Here is a 16,329-nt window from a genome sequence, read left to right as displayed (position 1 = left end):
AATGAAATATATTTATTTTATAAAGATTTTAAAAAACAAATGAAGACATAAGCAGCTAAACTTTGGAGAATTGAACCTCTCTTAGTTTATTTTTTTTTCAGTTTATGAGTAACAACAAAAATTAAACAATAAATGACAAACATTAAAATACAAAAAAAAAATTAGTGTCCTCCAATGTAGGGTCCAGCCCTACAGGGTTCAGTGAGCCCCTCTCTGCTGGTGTGGAGATGAGAAATTGTAGAAATAAAAGACACAAGACACAGAGATAGAGAAAAGAGAGTTTGGGCCCCAGGGGTCCACAGCCAACCAAAGTGTGGAGTCTCACAGTGGCCCTGAGTGCCTGGACGCTCTTTTATTGAGCACAAAGCTGGGGGCAGGGAAGGTAGGGAGTGGCATTGGTGGTCGGTGGCTGGGGGCAGGGTAGATAAGGCGTGGCAGTGGTAGGGTCAAGTACATCACGTGTTATACAGGTAGGGGCTCAGGAATTTCTAGTAGCCAAGATGAGGTAAGGAGCATAATGCGTCAGCACTTTTCCATGCTTGTTAAGAAAGAATAAAGACATTAAGATTTATATTACTTTTACTGATTATCACTTCTAAGTAACAAGGAATCAGGCACAGAAGCGGAACATGAGAGTGGACATGGAACATGACCACTGAAGCACAGCATCACATAGAGACAATTAAGCCCCTGGATGTGTTCTGGCCTACCTGACAGACGTCAGGCCTTACCACAAGAGCTTGGAGAACTGGAGTTTTCTCCTAACTCCTCTAAGGAAGGAGAGGTCTCAGCCATCTTGGGTGTCTCCTTCCCTAGCTGGCTAAACAGCAGGCACTTTTTCAGCACTGGCGCTGCCACACAGTCAAGGCGCCTTCCAGCAGCCCTTACACAGGCGTGACAGAGGGCCCAAAGCATCTTGCCTTAGGGTCATTTCTTTCACAATGTCACCCCAGGTTCACACTTCTGACCTGAGACGCATTAGTAAAAGAATTAGGATCACCTATGAGTAACTAAGATTACCAATGAATAACTAACAACTACTACGGTTATATTTCTAATTACTTTCTTCTTCATTCTTTATATGGAAATAGGCTGAGGCTTCTGGCTCCTGCCTCAGCACTTACGGGATATACCCCCTACACTCCAAAGAGCAGATGTACTCCTTTCTTAAAAGGAACTAAAGGGAGTGTAACATACCTAAGAGTTAAAACATGTTGCTAGTGGATTGTAGGATGCTAATTGTTTTCTTTAAATTTTATTCATGGGGTGCTAATTTCCTATTATTAGAAGAGTTCAGTGTTAAAACAGATCATACATTTATATTTTGAATTTTTTTCCTCAACCCAGGAGCAGGTTGCATTCCAGATAATAGTATTACACGGCGATTTTTTTTAAAATGAGCGAAGGATGTGAACAGACACTTTTCAAAAGAAGACATTTATGAAGCCAACAAACATATGAAAAAATGCTCATCATAACTGGTCATTAGAGAAATGCAAATCAAAACCACATTGAGATACCATCTGATACCAGTTAGAATGGCGATCATTAAAAAATCTGGAGACAGCCGGGCACGGTGGCTCACGCCTGTAATCCCAGCACTTTGGGAGGCTGAGGCGGGTGGATCACGAGGTCAAGAGATCGAGACCATCCTGGTCAACATGGTGAAACCCCATCTCTACTAAAACTACAAAAAATTAGCTGGGCGTGGTGGCGCATGCCTGTAATCCCAGCTACTCAGGAGGCTGAAGCAGGAGAATTGCCTGAACCTAGGAGGCGGAGGTTGCAGTGAGCCGAGATCGCACCATTGCACTCCAGCCTGGGTAACAAGAGTGAAACTCTGTCTGAAAAAAAAAAAAAAAAATCTGGAGACAACAGATGCTGGAGAGGATGTGGAAGAATAGGAACACTTTTACACTGTTGGTGGGAGTGTAAATTAGTTCAACCATTGTGAAAGACAGTTTGGTGATTCCTCAAGGATCTAAAAATAGAAATTCCATTTGACCCAGCAATCCCATTATTACTGGGTATATATCCAAAGGATTATAAATCATTCAATTATAAAGACACATGCACACGTATGTTCATTGTGGCACTGTTCACAATAGCAAAGACATGGAACCAACCCAAATGCCCATCGATGATAGACTGGACAAAGAAAATGTGGCACATATACACCATGGAATACTATGCAGCCATCAAAAACGATGAGTTTGGGTCCTTTGTAGGGACAGATTCATTTTCAGCAAACTGATACAAGAACAGAAAACCAAGCACCACATGTCCTCACTCATAGGCAGGTGTTGAACAATGAGAACATGTGGGCACAGGGAGGGGAACATCACACACTGGGGTCTGTTGGGGGGTGGGGAGCTAGGGGAGAGACAGCAGGGGGCAGGGAGGTTGGAGAGGGATAACACTGGGAGAAATGCCTGATGTAGGTGATGGGGGGATGGAGACAGCAACCCACCATGGCATGTGTGTTCCTGTGCAACAATCCTGCAAGATTGCACATGTACCCTAGAACTTAAAGTACGGTAAAAAAATAAATAAATAAAAATGAAGATACTAGTGTAGTGTGGTAGTTAATTTTTCTGTATCCAACACTATGTGAAATCTTAATGCTTTTTTTTTTCTTATTTCTTTTCTCTTTGGTGTTACTCATAAGTTTCTTCTTCCCTCTCCTCTGTTTCTGTGTTTAGATTGAGTTGAGACAATGTGCTTCACAGGTAAACCTATAATTTGTGACAAGGTGATAAAGCATTATTATCTGAAGTATATTTTAATAGATACCCTTGGGAAATCAGAGTCAGAAGGAACCCTAAAAATAATTTTATAGGCAATACCTAAATTATTCCAGATGTGATCTTCAAAGGGAAAGGTTATATAATATAGAAACTCCCTTTCTAAAGTATTGTAGAACTTTATTTATTGATTTATTTGCTTTCTTTCTCTCTTTCTTTCTTTCTTTCTGATACAGGGTCTCACTCTGTTAACCAGGCTAGAGTACAGGTGGCATGATCATGGCTCACTGCAGCCTTGACTTTCCCAGCTCAAGTTATCCTCTTGCCCCAGCCTCCTGAGTAGCTGGGACTACAGGTGTATACCACTGTACCCAGCTAATTTTCTAATTTTTTATACAGAAGGGTCTCACTATGTTGCCCAGACTGGTCTCACATTCCTGGGCTCAAGCTGTTCTTGTACTTTGGCCTGCCAGAGTGCTGAGATTATAGGTGTGAGCCACCATGCCAAGCCTACTGTAAAACATTAATAATACTCATTTTCAGAATTCTCTGCAACAAAACAAATACACACACATACACGTAATTTTTTACTGTGGTATAGCCTCAGGTCCTGAGAACACGTGTCCCCAAAATCTCTTTAGACTGTAGCTTCTTACGGTCTTCTTGCTCTGAGGAGACAGAACAGTTGCTGCTCTACCATTTGTTTTTTACATGCTTAGAATACAATAATGATATCTTCCTCAGACTTCTTGTATCCAGTTTCTTTCATCTTTCCTTATGGTTCTGGTTTCTGGTTTCTCTATTTTCACCCCATGGTTTCTTCTGAAAATATAAATCCTCCATGCTGCTTTCAGTTTGAATAGTACTTTGTAATCTGTAAAGCATTATGCAAATGTAAGAATGTAAGTTATGTTATTATTAAGAAAGTGTGAAAGTGGCAGACCCTTAACTGTATTCTTTTTTTTTTTTTTTTTTTTTTTTTTTTGAGACAATCTTGCTCTGTCACGCCAGCTGCAGTACAAAGGCATGGTCATGGCTCACTGCAGCCTTGTCATCCCAGGCTCAAGCGATCCTCCCACCTCAGCCTCCTGAGTAGCTGGGACTATAGGCAAGCACCACCATACCTGGCTAATGTTTAAATGTTTTGTATAGATGGGGTCTTGCTATTTTACCTAGGATGGTCTTGAACTCTGGGGCTTCTCTCACCTTTGCCTCCCAAAGTGCCAGGATTCAGACAACTATATTCTTACGAAAGCAGTCCAATGCTTGTTTTTAATGGTTCTTGGACAATTGTCGTTGTTGCTGAAAAGTTTTAAGTCTATGTTTTTATACTCTATGGTCCATATTTCATCACTTTTCTAATTCTTATAACCATTTTCTTTAAATTCAGCACTGATGAACATATACAAGTAGAGAATGAAGAGCCAAAGAAATGCAGTACTTCAGTTTCGATATCAGAAGATATTTTTAAGGTACAGATCTTTTCTGAAAAGTTAAAAAAAGTTTACAAATAGTTGCATATTAGACTTTACTTTTACTCAAACTGCCTATCATCTATTCCTTTTCATTATTTCAAATGCAATAAAATTGGTAATCAGAAATACTTTTTTAGAAGTTTTTATTTTTTATTTGTATTTTTTATGGAAAAAAAAGTAGTCTAGTCATTCAAGTGAGAGGTCCAAGAAAGAAAAATTCATCGAAAAGAAAACACAAGAAGTATTCTGAAGATAGTGACAGTGACTCTGATTCTGAAACAGACTCCAGTGGTAAGAAAGCCAACAGCGTTCTGCAAGCCTTGCTTCAAAACTAGTTTTACTTCTTAAAACATATTTTAGAAGAAGTTTCCTGAAAACAATAGTAGCACTGAAGAGTTTTTGAACACTTGCTAACCTTGTGCCAGGCATCCCGTTAAATGCTTTATATTCATTATTGCCATTTAATCCATACAATAACTTTAGGGTACATCTTATAGATGAGGAAATGGAGACAGAGCAGGTTATAAATACTATTCCCAAGGTCACACAGTTGGGATTCAAACCTAAATAATCTGACTCCAGATTGGTTGTGCATAATTGTACAAAGCATGTGGCAGCAGACCAAGTCAGGGGGTTGGGCTGTACCAAAGTAAGCCTTACAGGGCTGCATTAGCCCAGTGGAAGGGCTCTTTTGTGTAATTGTCATGCCCAGTGGGCACTGCTGTACAGTTTTCAAAAAGGCATGCCCTTTAGATTGGCTGCCACATCTGGGGTAGTGCATCACAAAAAGCTACCTTGTTTGTGCCCTCTCCTGGCTAACGATTGACCAGAGAGTGCTTCCTCTGGATTGTCATATTACACAAAGGCTCTGCCTCCTCTGATATTGCCCCGGTTTCCTGGTTCCCCAATGTCACTTTACTTCCTTGCTGTTGGAAAACCAAACTTTCTTAAAGCACACATCTAAGCATGTCAGCCCCATACTCAAAATCCTTCCATAGTTCTCCATAGCCCTCAGGGTAAAGTTCAAACCCTGACTGATCTTTCTCTAATCACATATACTCTGTCACTCTTTCTTGCACCATACTACTGTGTAGGCTGAAACCTACTTTCTTTCTTTCTTTTTTTTTTTTTTTTTTTGAGATAGGGCCTCACTGTGTCACCCAGGCTGAAGTGTAGTATGGCTCAATCTCTGCTCACTGCAGCCTCTACCTCCAGGGTTCAAGTGATTCACCTGCCTCAGGCTTCTGAGTAGCTGTGACCACAGAAGACACTCACCACCACACCCAGCTATTTTTTAAAAATTTTTTGTAGAGATGAGGTTGTGCTGTGTTGCCCAGGCTAGAACTGCTTTCTGTCTCTTCAGTATTCCATGTTCTTTCTGTTGACTCTGTTACTTGGTAAAGAGGCACTCTGCTTATAATACCAGTCTCTCCTTTCAACAAGCTTGGCTTACTTATTGCAACAATGGTCATGCAGTACTTTTGTAATCAAAGAACTACCTTAAGAGTCATCTTTCCGGGTCAGCCATTCCTCAACCACCCTCCCCAAATCAGTCTGATTTTGAGATGACTCTGCGTGTCCAGAGCACCCTAAGCTTCTTTCTGCCACTCATCACCCAGGAGCGCCTTTCAGCTGGGAGGAGCAAAATGCCCTTTCGTTTCAGAGCTGAGAAAACTCAGTCTCTCATTTATCTGTGAAAACAACAGTTCAGTTCCTCATGCAAATATGCAGACAAACCAATTGAGATTAATTTCAGGAGGAAGGGCCATGAAGAAGCCCCTTTAGAATGAACCTCTGAACTAGAATTATGATCCTAAACAACTTCCTAGGAGGAAAAAAACTCAGCTGAGACCGCTTCCTGTAAACTGTCCTCAGCCACTCCTAACTTTGTAGCTCTCGTTTGCCATTACACATGCTAAGGTCGAATCCTCTTACAGTACAATGTAATCTCTGGTACCACCAAAAGCCAAAGAGGTCAGGTAATGCAATATAGGAGAGCAGAGCTTTGGACCTACAAAGAATCTGCCCATGACTCTTGGAACGCCACAAAGAAAACAGAACACTCTAAAGAGGAATGAATAGTGCCTTCGTTTTGAGTTCTTTGAGGGGTTTGAGTCATTAGAAGCCTTCTCTAGATTTTTTTCTTGGTTGAAGATGGCTAAGGGGAAGGAGAAATAGGGTGAAAGAAAAGTAAGACAGAAAGCAGACATAGAAACTAAACAGGTTTTCTTTTTCGTCTTTTTGCAGCTGCAAGGAATTTTAGCCTGAAATTCAGAGGCCTTGTTCCCCATAATTTGGAATTCTCATTCAGATTTGACCAAATTGGGTAGAATTGATCAAATCTGATGGGAGAAAGACTGAAACAATAACAGAAAACCCCAATAATATGATCACTGAGCGTTCTAATGGTTAGGAGAAATTAAGACCAGCTGGTTGTCAGTTTTAACCTTTAGTTATTGAGGAGAATTTCTAAGACAAAAAAAAAAAAATTCAGTCATTTACCTAGAAATGGGTCTCAGGCTGAAGACTGCTGTCTACCATCCTAGAAGCAGGAAGAAACTCAAACTTGTCTTCTTTGTTGGAAGCAAGCTCAAACTCCAGAAAGAAGTTACCTGCCTTCCATTGTCATGGAAGCAGGAAAACTTGCCTGCCTTGTGGGAAGCAAGTAAAACTCCAGAAAGGGAGCGTACAGCAAAATTTATTTTAGATCTTAACCAAATTTTGGGAGATTAGGGATTCTCTGGAGGGAGGGGAGCTCCCAGGCCTCAGGAAATTGTGGTATTGGTTTGAACTATAAAGATAGTTCAAGCTGGTACCAGGCACCAATAGGAGATTTGTCAAAGGTCAGGGCCACCTCCAGTGGGTCCCTTTGTGGTTACCAATTTGTAAACCAAAAAGCATCTGAGACAAGTCTCAATCAATTTCTAAAATTTATTTTGCCAAGTGTCAGGTCTAGGGTCATGTTCCAGCCCATGCTGAGGTTGGAACGGAGTGGGTGGATGAGTGGCAGATAGCTGAAAGAACACTCGGGTGGTGAGGGTGTAGGCAGATGAAAGACGATTTTATTCAGCAGCTCTCTTACACTGTCTGTCTCGGCTACCTGCTCCAGCTGCTCCCACGCACAGTTGCACGGCCAGCTCTCCCATCAAGGTCAGCAGCTTAACTCTTTCCCTCTGGGTGCAAGCAAGCCAAACGGTGTCCTGGCTTCCTGCTGTCTGTCTGCAAGACAGACAGCTCTGCCTCTCTCTCTTTCTGTGGGTGCACCTGTACAGCATCAGCAGGGTAGTTGTACATTTTACAGACAATAGTGGCTCTGAGCTGAGTGATGAACCTTCCCATGTTATGGCTACATGGCTGTGATTATATAACAAGTGTTATTATGCACCTGTTATATATATGAGTCATGCAGGATGTTTACCTCGGCCTATGCCTGCTTGGCTTCATTGTAGCCATGTTTCTTACACCAAGGTTAAGGATGCACCTGTGACACAGCCTCAGTATGTCCTGACAACACGTGCTTAAAGTGGTTAGGATACAGCTTGGTTTTATACATTTTAGGGAGACATGAGACATTAATTAATATATGTAAGATGTACATTGGTTTGGTCCAGAAAGATGAGACAACTCAAAGTGGGGAGGGGGCATCCAGGTCATAGGTAAGAGACAAATGGTTGCATTCTTTTGAGTTTCTGATTAGTCTTTCACTGAATACACAATTTACAGGAATAGTCACTTATGCCTTAGTCTTGCTTAGTGAAACAATAGGAAAGCAATCAGATATACATTTGTCTCATATGAACAGAAGGATGATTTTGAGTTCGTCTATCCTTTGTCCACAAGGAATTTCCTTATGGGCAAATTGTGGGAGAGATATGTAGCTTTTAAACAAATCTTTGTAACTATCTTATTTAGGAATAGAATGAGAGGCAGGTTTGTCCGACAGTTCCCAGCTTGACTTTTCCCTTTGGCTTAGTGACTTGGGAGTTCCGAGATTTATTTTCCTTTCAAAGTTTCTACCCACTTTTAATACCCTTTCATTTTTTTCCAAGTCTTGGATGCAAACCTAGCTAATGAATTGCACCATACCTTTCTGTTAATGGTATGCTTGGTAACAGAATAAAGAATGCCAGTGTCCTGAAAACTGACTATCAACTGTCCTGCTGTTCTGCCCTTTCTTACTACAAATAGGGTCACCCTGATCATGGGGGAAGCTAAGCATCATAAAAACTGAACCTTTTTAAAGTCATACTGAGGGAAATAGTCCTGTGATATTATAAGAAATGTATCAGGTCTTTGTCCCTGGTTCCCGTCACAGAGCTCCTAAAACCCTTGAAATTTCCTGACAAACAGGATTATCTTTTCTTATTCATAATGTGTCCCTTTGGATTACATCTGCACTTATGCTAATGACATGACTCAGGGCATGACTCCTAGGTAGCCCAGGATAGGGGCAGTCAACTGAAAAACCAGGTAATAGAACATTAGAGAGTTGGTGGCTGGGTGCTGTGGCTCACACCTGTGATCCCAGCACTTTGGGAGGCCTAGGCAGGAGGATCACAAGGCCAGGAGTTCGAGACCAGCCTGGCCAATACAGTGAAACCCTGTCTCTACTAAAAATACAAAAATTAGCCGGGCATGGTGGTACATGCCTGTAATCCCAGCTACTCAGGAGGCTGGGGCGGGAGAATTGCTCAAACCTAGGAGGCAGAGGTTGCGGAGAGCCAAGATCACACCATTGCACTCTAGCCTGGGTGACAAGAGCAAATATCTGTCCCCCAAAAAAACGAAAGAAGATTGGGCAAGTTGGAACTTTCAGCCTCACCTACCAACATCCAGGAAAGTTGGGAAAGCAGGGCTAAAGGATAAGTTCTATAAAAACTCTTTTTAATAATTTTTTTTTTCTAATCATAGTGGCTCATGCCTGTAATTCCAGCCCTTTGGGAGGCGAAGGTAGAAGGATTGCTTGAGGCCAGGAGTTCAAGTTCAGTGTGAGCAACATAGTGAGACCCTATCTCTACAAAAAAAATTTTTTTAATTAGCCAGGCATGATGGTACATACCTGTGGTTCTAGCTACTCAGGAGGCTGAGGTGGGAGGATCGCTTGACCCCAGGAGCTTATGGCTCCAGTGAACTATGATCAGGTCACTGCACTGAAGCCTGGGTGACAGAGTGATAATAATAAAACCTAAAAGTAATTTTTCATTGACAGTTTTATACACATTTATGGGGTATAATGTATGTGTGTGTGTGTTTGGAGATTGGATCTCCACTCTGTTGCCCTCACTGGACTACAGTGGCTTCATTATAACTCACAGCAACCTTGCTCTCCTGGGCTCAAGGGATTCTCCTTTCCTAGCCTTCTAAGTACTTAGGACTACAGGTACACACCACCATGCCCAGCTAATTTTTAAAATTTTTTTTGTACAGATAGGGTATCACTATTAGGCCTAGGCTTGTCTCAAATTCCTGGCCTCAGGCAATCCTCCTGCCTTGATCTCACAAAGTGTCAAGACTACAGGTATGAGCCATTGCACCGAGCCTAATGTGATGTAGTTTTGATACATGTATACATTGTGTAATGATCCAATGATAGTAATTAACATATCATCACCTCAAACATGTATTATTTCTTTGTGATAGGAATATATAAATCCTCTCTTTTAACTATTTTGAGATCTACAACACCTTGTTGTTTACTATAGTCATTGTACTGTGCCATAGGACACCAGAACTATAAAAACTCTTGAATAGTGAGATTTGATAAGCCTCTAGATTGCTGAACACACAGAGGTACCTGGAAGGTTATACACCTAGAGAGACTATAGAAGCTCTGCACCCACCTCCTGATAGCTTGCCCTATGCATCTTTTCCATTTTGCTGTTATTCTGTATCGTTTATAATAAACTAGTAAGTGTAAATAAGTGTTTCTGAGTCTTGTGAGCCATTCTAACAAATTAATTGAACCTGAGGAGGGAGTTGTAGGACCCTGCAATTTATACTCAGGGAGTCAGAACTATAAGTGACAATCTAGTGCTTGTGACTGGCATCTGAAGTGGGGGTCACAGTCTCATGGTACTGAGCCCTTAACCCATAGGATCTGATACTATCTCCAGGTAGATAGTGTCAGAATTGAATTAAATCATAAGACATCCAGTTAGTGTCCACCGGAGAATCTGATGTCAAAAGTGTTTTGTGCTGAGTATTGTATTAACTGTATGTGAAAGTATAGAAAAAAAACCGAGTTTGCTTTTTTGTTTTAAGTTTTTTTTTTCTTGACACAGGATCTTGCTCTGTCGTCCAGGCTGCAGTGCAGTAGTGCAATCATGGCTCACTGCAGCCTCGATCTCTTACCTCAGTCTCCAGAGAAGCTGGGACTACTGGTGCATGCCACCACACACAGCTGATTTTTAAGGTTTTTGTGGAGACAGGATCTCATAATGCTGCCCAGGCTGGTCTTGAACTCCTGGGCTCAAGTGATCCTCTTGCCTCAGCCTCCCAAAGTGCTGGGATTACAGGCATAAACCACCAGAGACAGCCATTTCTTTTTGAAACAGCTGGTTGGCTGGCTACTTAGCTGGCTACCTAGCTCTATCTAATCTATTTATTATTTATCTACTCATTTATCATCTATTTATCACTCTGTCAATTTGTCTGTGTATTTACTTATCTGTTTATTTATTTATTTAGAGATGGGAGTCACTATGTTGCTCAGTCTGGTGTCAAAATCCTGGTCTCAAGCAATTCTTTCACCTCAGCCTCCTAAGTGGCTGGGATCACAGGCTCCAGTCACCATGCTTGGCTGCATGCCTGGATTTTTAGATGGAAGATTTGCTTCAAGTATGATTAAGGGGTAATTCATTCTCTGTAGCCTCCTGAGAGTTAAAAAGATTTTATGGCAAGGGAGGCCTGATCATGGGGCCAAGAATATTTATGGTTTGTCTTACTGGGACACAAGAGTTGCTAAAGCCCTGGACACTGCCTTCATATTTTACCCTTTAATCCTAAGGAAAGGTTAGCCTAACTAGGTTCAAATTCATTAGAACTCAAGAATTCTGCCTAGCCAGTAGTTTGGAGAAGAGGTATATCATTGTCAATCCTGCATACTCCAATCCAAGCCCACCCTCCCAACCTTCCTGGGTTCAGGACACTATCAGCTAACCTTGTTCTAGCTTGCAGGTTCAGGATTCTGGACAGAGGCTGATGTTGCCAAGTGCTGGGACACCCGCGGCCCTGCTAGCCCCAGTCCAAACTAGAAGATTCCATTCTCATCACCAATTTCTAAAGCAGGAAAGTAGAACTGATGACAGTGGATGCTGCCACCACACTGGCTGCAGCAGGGAGCTGTGGCTGGGACTGTACACTCCATGGAGCTGGTGGGAGCCCCACCTCTTCCAAGTTGGGGTGGGAGCTTCCCAGGTGCCAATGCAGTCACCCAAACTGCAGCTATAGACCTGGGCCTCCAGTTCCATGGATCAGGCTGGAGCCCCCAGTATACTGGGCAGGGCCACAGTTCTGAGCCTCCCTGTGCTCTTAGAGGGAGCCAGGAGCAGACAGAATCCCTGCCCTCCTGAGTGCAACTATAGCCACCTAATCCGTGGCTGCAGATCCAGGCCTCTGGCTCCATGAAGCGGGCAGGAGCCAGGGACAAACAGGAGCCCCACCCCTTCCAAGTTGGTGGGGCAGGAGCTCCCCAGGTGTAGCTGTAGCTGCCCTCCAGGTGCAGCACCCAGGCATGTCTGCAGCCTGCATCCTTGGGGGCCAGGAAGCCCCCTGCCCCCAACAGGCTTGGAGTGTCTGCTCCCACTGCCCAGTCTCTTTTCCCTCAGGCACCTGCTCTAATCTCATCTCAGAGAGGGGCTGGGGCCTATCCAGGGGCGCTGTCACAGCCCTGGGGTCGGGGGGGTGTGCAGGCTCAGGGCAGCGCTGACATGCCAGTGCTCTGCCACCTTGGCCCCCTCCAGAATTTGCGTGCCCACAAACTTGAGGGGGGAAGCTGAGGGGGGCTGAGGGCAGCTTGGCATGGCCTGCAGGTGCCTTGGTGTGAGCAGCCTGGTCCCCATGGACTGCTATGGGAGGCAGACAGGCTCCTGGGTGGAAGGGGGCAGGCCCCTAGTAAGACCCCACTTTCAAGCCAGGCAGGGCCTGAAGGCAGGAAGCCAGGCGGCCAGTCCTGCCTATTGGAATGAGGACTTGTGGTGCCTTTTCTGGGCCCACCCATGGCTGCCAATAAACCAATCAGCACACACTTCCTGCCCTGTGAGGTCCATAGAAGCCCTGGACTCAGCCAGAGCAGGGCAGAGGATGGAGGGGATGGAGAAGTGGGATGACCTGCCTGCAGAGAGGAGCTACTCACTGTGGGTCTCCTCTGAGCTGTTCTAACACTTAATAAAGCTCCTCTTTCTCCTTGTTCACCCTTCACTTGCTTGCATACCTCATTCTTCTGGATGCAGTAGAAGAACTCAGGCTCCTCTTCGTCTTGTTCACCCTTCACTTGTCTGCATACCTCATTCTTCCTGGCTACAGGACAAGAACTAGAGCAAAAATGTCACCACCAACAGAGGGTTCTGGCCAGAAAATTGATACCCAAAAGATCCCATAACAGAACTAGGCATTTTAATGCAAGGTCAGCATCAATATGGGTATGGGGTTCACAGAAAAGGTTTTTTCTTAAATGCCTGGCAAATACTAAAAAACAAAGCAAAACAACCCTGTCAGCTAGACTTTACTGTCCACTCAGCATCCTAGTTAATGGAGTTAACATTGTATTTAATCCTTTTGGAAGTTTTCCATCTGCAAATTGTAACACTACAGGCCATTTCTCCCTGCCTGACTCCTCACTTTCACTCTTCTATTTGAGGATTTAGGATCCTTTCTCGGCATGAATATAGTCTAAAGAAGGCCAATGTAATAGAGCTCATTTTGGGCATGTTCAAGTATATCATCAAATCTCCCTAAATAGCCAAACCCCACAGTGGGCTATCTGTTCTATGGGCCAATATTAGTTCCCTACTCCCAGTACTGATTACATAAAACAGTTCTATTATATTTGCAAAAAAAAGAGAAAGGGAGAAAACATCTACTAAGAGTTTCTTGAAGGAAGTTCATGCTGTAGAATTTGGAAATAGATGAGAACATTTTCTTTCTCTTATTTCTTATGGCTCCTTTTCCTTTCAGAATTCCATTAAGAGACCACTATGTAAACCAGGAAAGCAACTCACCAAACCTCATCTCTCATTTCCTCTGAACTTGCCATGCCTCCTGAGACGGTGGAGGTTTCTTTCATCCTCCCAACCTGACTGTGGGAGTCAGAAAAGACTGACTGTCAGCCCTATCTGTGGTGTTAGGATGACGGCACTCAGAAGCTGCTTATTTTTGGACAACCTGCCATCAGATCTGCACATTTCCATTACTGCACATACACATACACACACACACACACACACACACACACACACACACACACACACACACACATACATACACACAGACTGCAGGAAAACTAACGATAAACTCATCCTGATGTTTTTTCCCTGACAATAGTTCTTGGATACAACTTCAGGTTTTCTATGTTCTCAAGTAGTCACCTTTTGATCTCACGATCTACAAATAAGTTGTCACTGCTGGAGGAAATGGAAGAGTATTTCAAATTAACAGAGGTGTGAATCTACCCTGAATTGGCAGCCACCCTACCACTGTAATAACCGAGCGAGTTAGAAGGAAACGCCAGGCTCTGAGTTCAGATTATGAGTCCTTTATTCAGCCGGCGACCGAGAGTCAGCTAATGCTCAAAATCTCTTAGCCCTGAGGAAGGGGCTTGATTTCCCTTTATACCTTGATTTAGGTAGGGTAGGGGGAGCCTAGCTGAAGTGGAATTTTACAGAAGCAGAACAAGCAAGTTAGTAGGAAGAGGCTGGTAACCAGGGGGCAGGAGGTTCCCAGGATTGTTGGTTACTAAGGGTATTTCCATGTAATCACTAAGGGGGATAGCAGGGGGAACTTTCCATACAATCAATCACCAAGGAATCTATTCACAATAGCAGGTAGACTTGCCAAGCAGGATGCGGGTACGATGGTTACAGGTACCATGAACAGTGTGAACCACTCTTAACAGTTCAAAGCTGTGAGTGCTGCATGACCCAGTAATGCACCTGAGGGGCTGTGGCAGGGAGGGAGAGGCTCGAGAGAGTTTGTCAGGTTTGCAGCTAAGATGGAGTCAGTTAGGCTAACCCAGGTTAGGTTATTACACCACCACTAAACAAATTCTGCAAAACCCACCTCTTCATAACTGTACCACCAAAAGGAAAAAAACAATTCCTTAGATAATAGAAATTCCTCAAGAGAGTGTTCATTTATGCATTTGATAGTTTCATAATGTTGAGTTTGTGTGGCAGCTACAAGGTATATTTTGACTGTATAAAATTCTCTAATATTTCCATTCTCCTTTTGTCTGGAATTTTATTTGTAAGCGTTCTTTTTGTTTTGTTTTTTAGACAAATTCTAGGGATGCCGCTCCCTATGTTGCTTTACCAAATGCTTAAGAACAACAGCAGGAGGACTTGGCCTTCATCTCCCTGCTTCAGGCTCATTGTAACTAAATGTACATTAGTGTGTTTTGGGGTGAATTGCTTCCTCACATCACTGCCTAAATATTTACAAAATCACTCATTTTAGCTCAGAGGTTATGCTTGGTTTTAAATATTTCAAATAATTCCATACAATTGAACCTTCATTCATTCATTCATTTAGAGATGGAGTCTTGCTCTGTCACCCAGGGTGGAGTGCAGTGGCGCAATCTTGGCTCATTGTAACCTCTGCCTCCCAGGTTCAAGCAATTCTCCTGCCTCAGCATCCTGAGTAGCTGAGATTACAGGTGTGTGCCATGATGCCCAGCTAATTTTTGTATAACCCAGCTCCTCAGTGCATTAGTTTGAATACTTCCAGCTCAGACTGAGTCCCAACATGAAGGTACACAGGAGACAGTAGTATTCCTCCTTAAGGAGGGCTAACAGCCTCTGTATTTACTTTTCCCATTTGCACTCCTTAAAGCCCCAAAGTTCAAAACTTATTTTCCAGTCACAGAAAAACCAATAAAAACACCACCGCCCTCCAGGTTTCTGTCCAGGAACTCCTGCATCACTATGAGTACTGCTGCTACCTCATTCTCCCCCTCCTCCTTGCCTCTCCTCCTCTTCTTCTCAGAACTATCTTCCTGAATTGAATTCTTTTTTTGTTTTTTTGTTTTTTTTTGAGACAGGGTCTCACTCTGTCACCTTGGATGGAGTGCAGTGGCACAATCTCGTCTCACTGCAGCCTCCACCTCCTGGGCTCAAGTGATTCTTGTACCTCAGCCTCCTGAATAGCTGGGACAACAGGTGTCCACCACCATGCCCAGCTAAATTTTGTATTTTTAGTAGAGACAGGGTTTCCCCATGTTGGCCAGGCTGGTCTTGAACTCCTGACCTCAAGTGATCCACCTGCCTCGGTCTCCCAAAGTGCTGGGATTACAGCCGTGAGCCACTGCACCCAGCCCAAATTGAATTCTTATTCTCCGCTGAGAATTGTAAAACAAATAAGAGTCAGGCTAGGTTGAAGGCACTGTAGTTCTTTAAGAAGTGTTTTAAAGGTGTCCTGAGATGTGTTAATATCCTGAATATGAATAGCTCTTAACCATGGGTCATATGCTTGACACCGTACATGAGTTTTTACCTGCACAACAACCACAATGTCATCATCCCCATTTTAAAAGAAATTAAACCAGAGTGGAATAACTACCTCATGCATAAACAAGCCATGTCCCGCCTTGATGAATGAAGTGATTCCACTTACTGGACTTAACAGGATGTGGCCCCTCTTCTACGGTCAAGTTGGAATAGAAAAGGGCAAGTAGACAGAGGCTGGGCCTGTTATATCAGGAAACCCTTCTTTGAGAGTATAAGGACATTTGATCAAACTGTCTCTTAGGTCCCTTTATCCTGGAGGACATTGATCATTTTTGTCATTAATAGTGCCTGGCACAGTAATTAAGAGCTTGATTCATGTGAGCCATTTCTATTATATGCATTGTTACTCCCATGTGATTGATGAAAACTATTTCTAACTCAAGAGACTCT

This window comes from Sapajus apella, unplaced genomic scaffold, assembly GCF_009761245.1.
Source record: "Sapajus apella isolate SASKATOON/1434 unplaced genomic scaffold, GSC_monkey_1.0 scaffold102, whole genome shotgun sequence".
Lineage (NCBI taxonomy): Eukaryota > Metazoa > Chordata > Mammalia > Primates > Cebidae > Sapajus > Sapajus apella.
Note: the sequence above shows the minus strand (reverse complement) of the source record.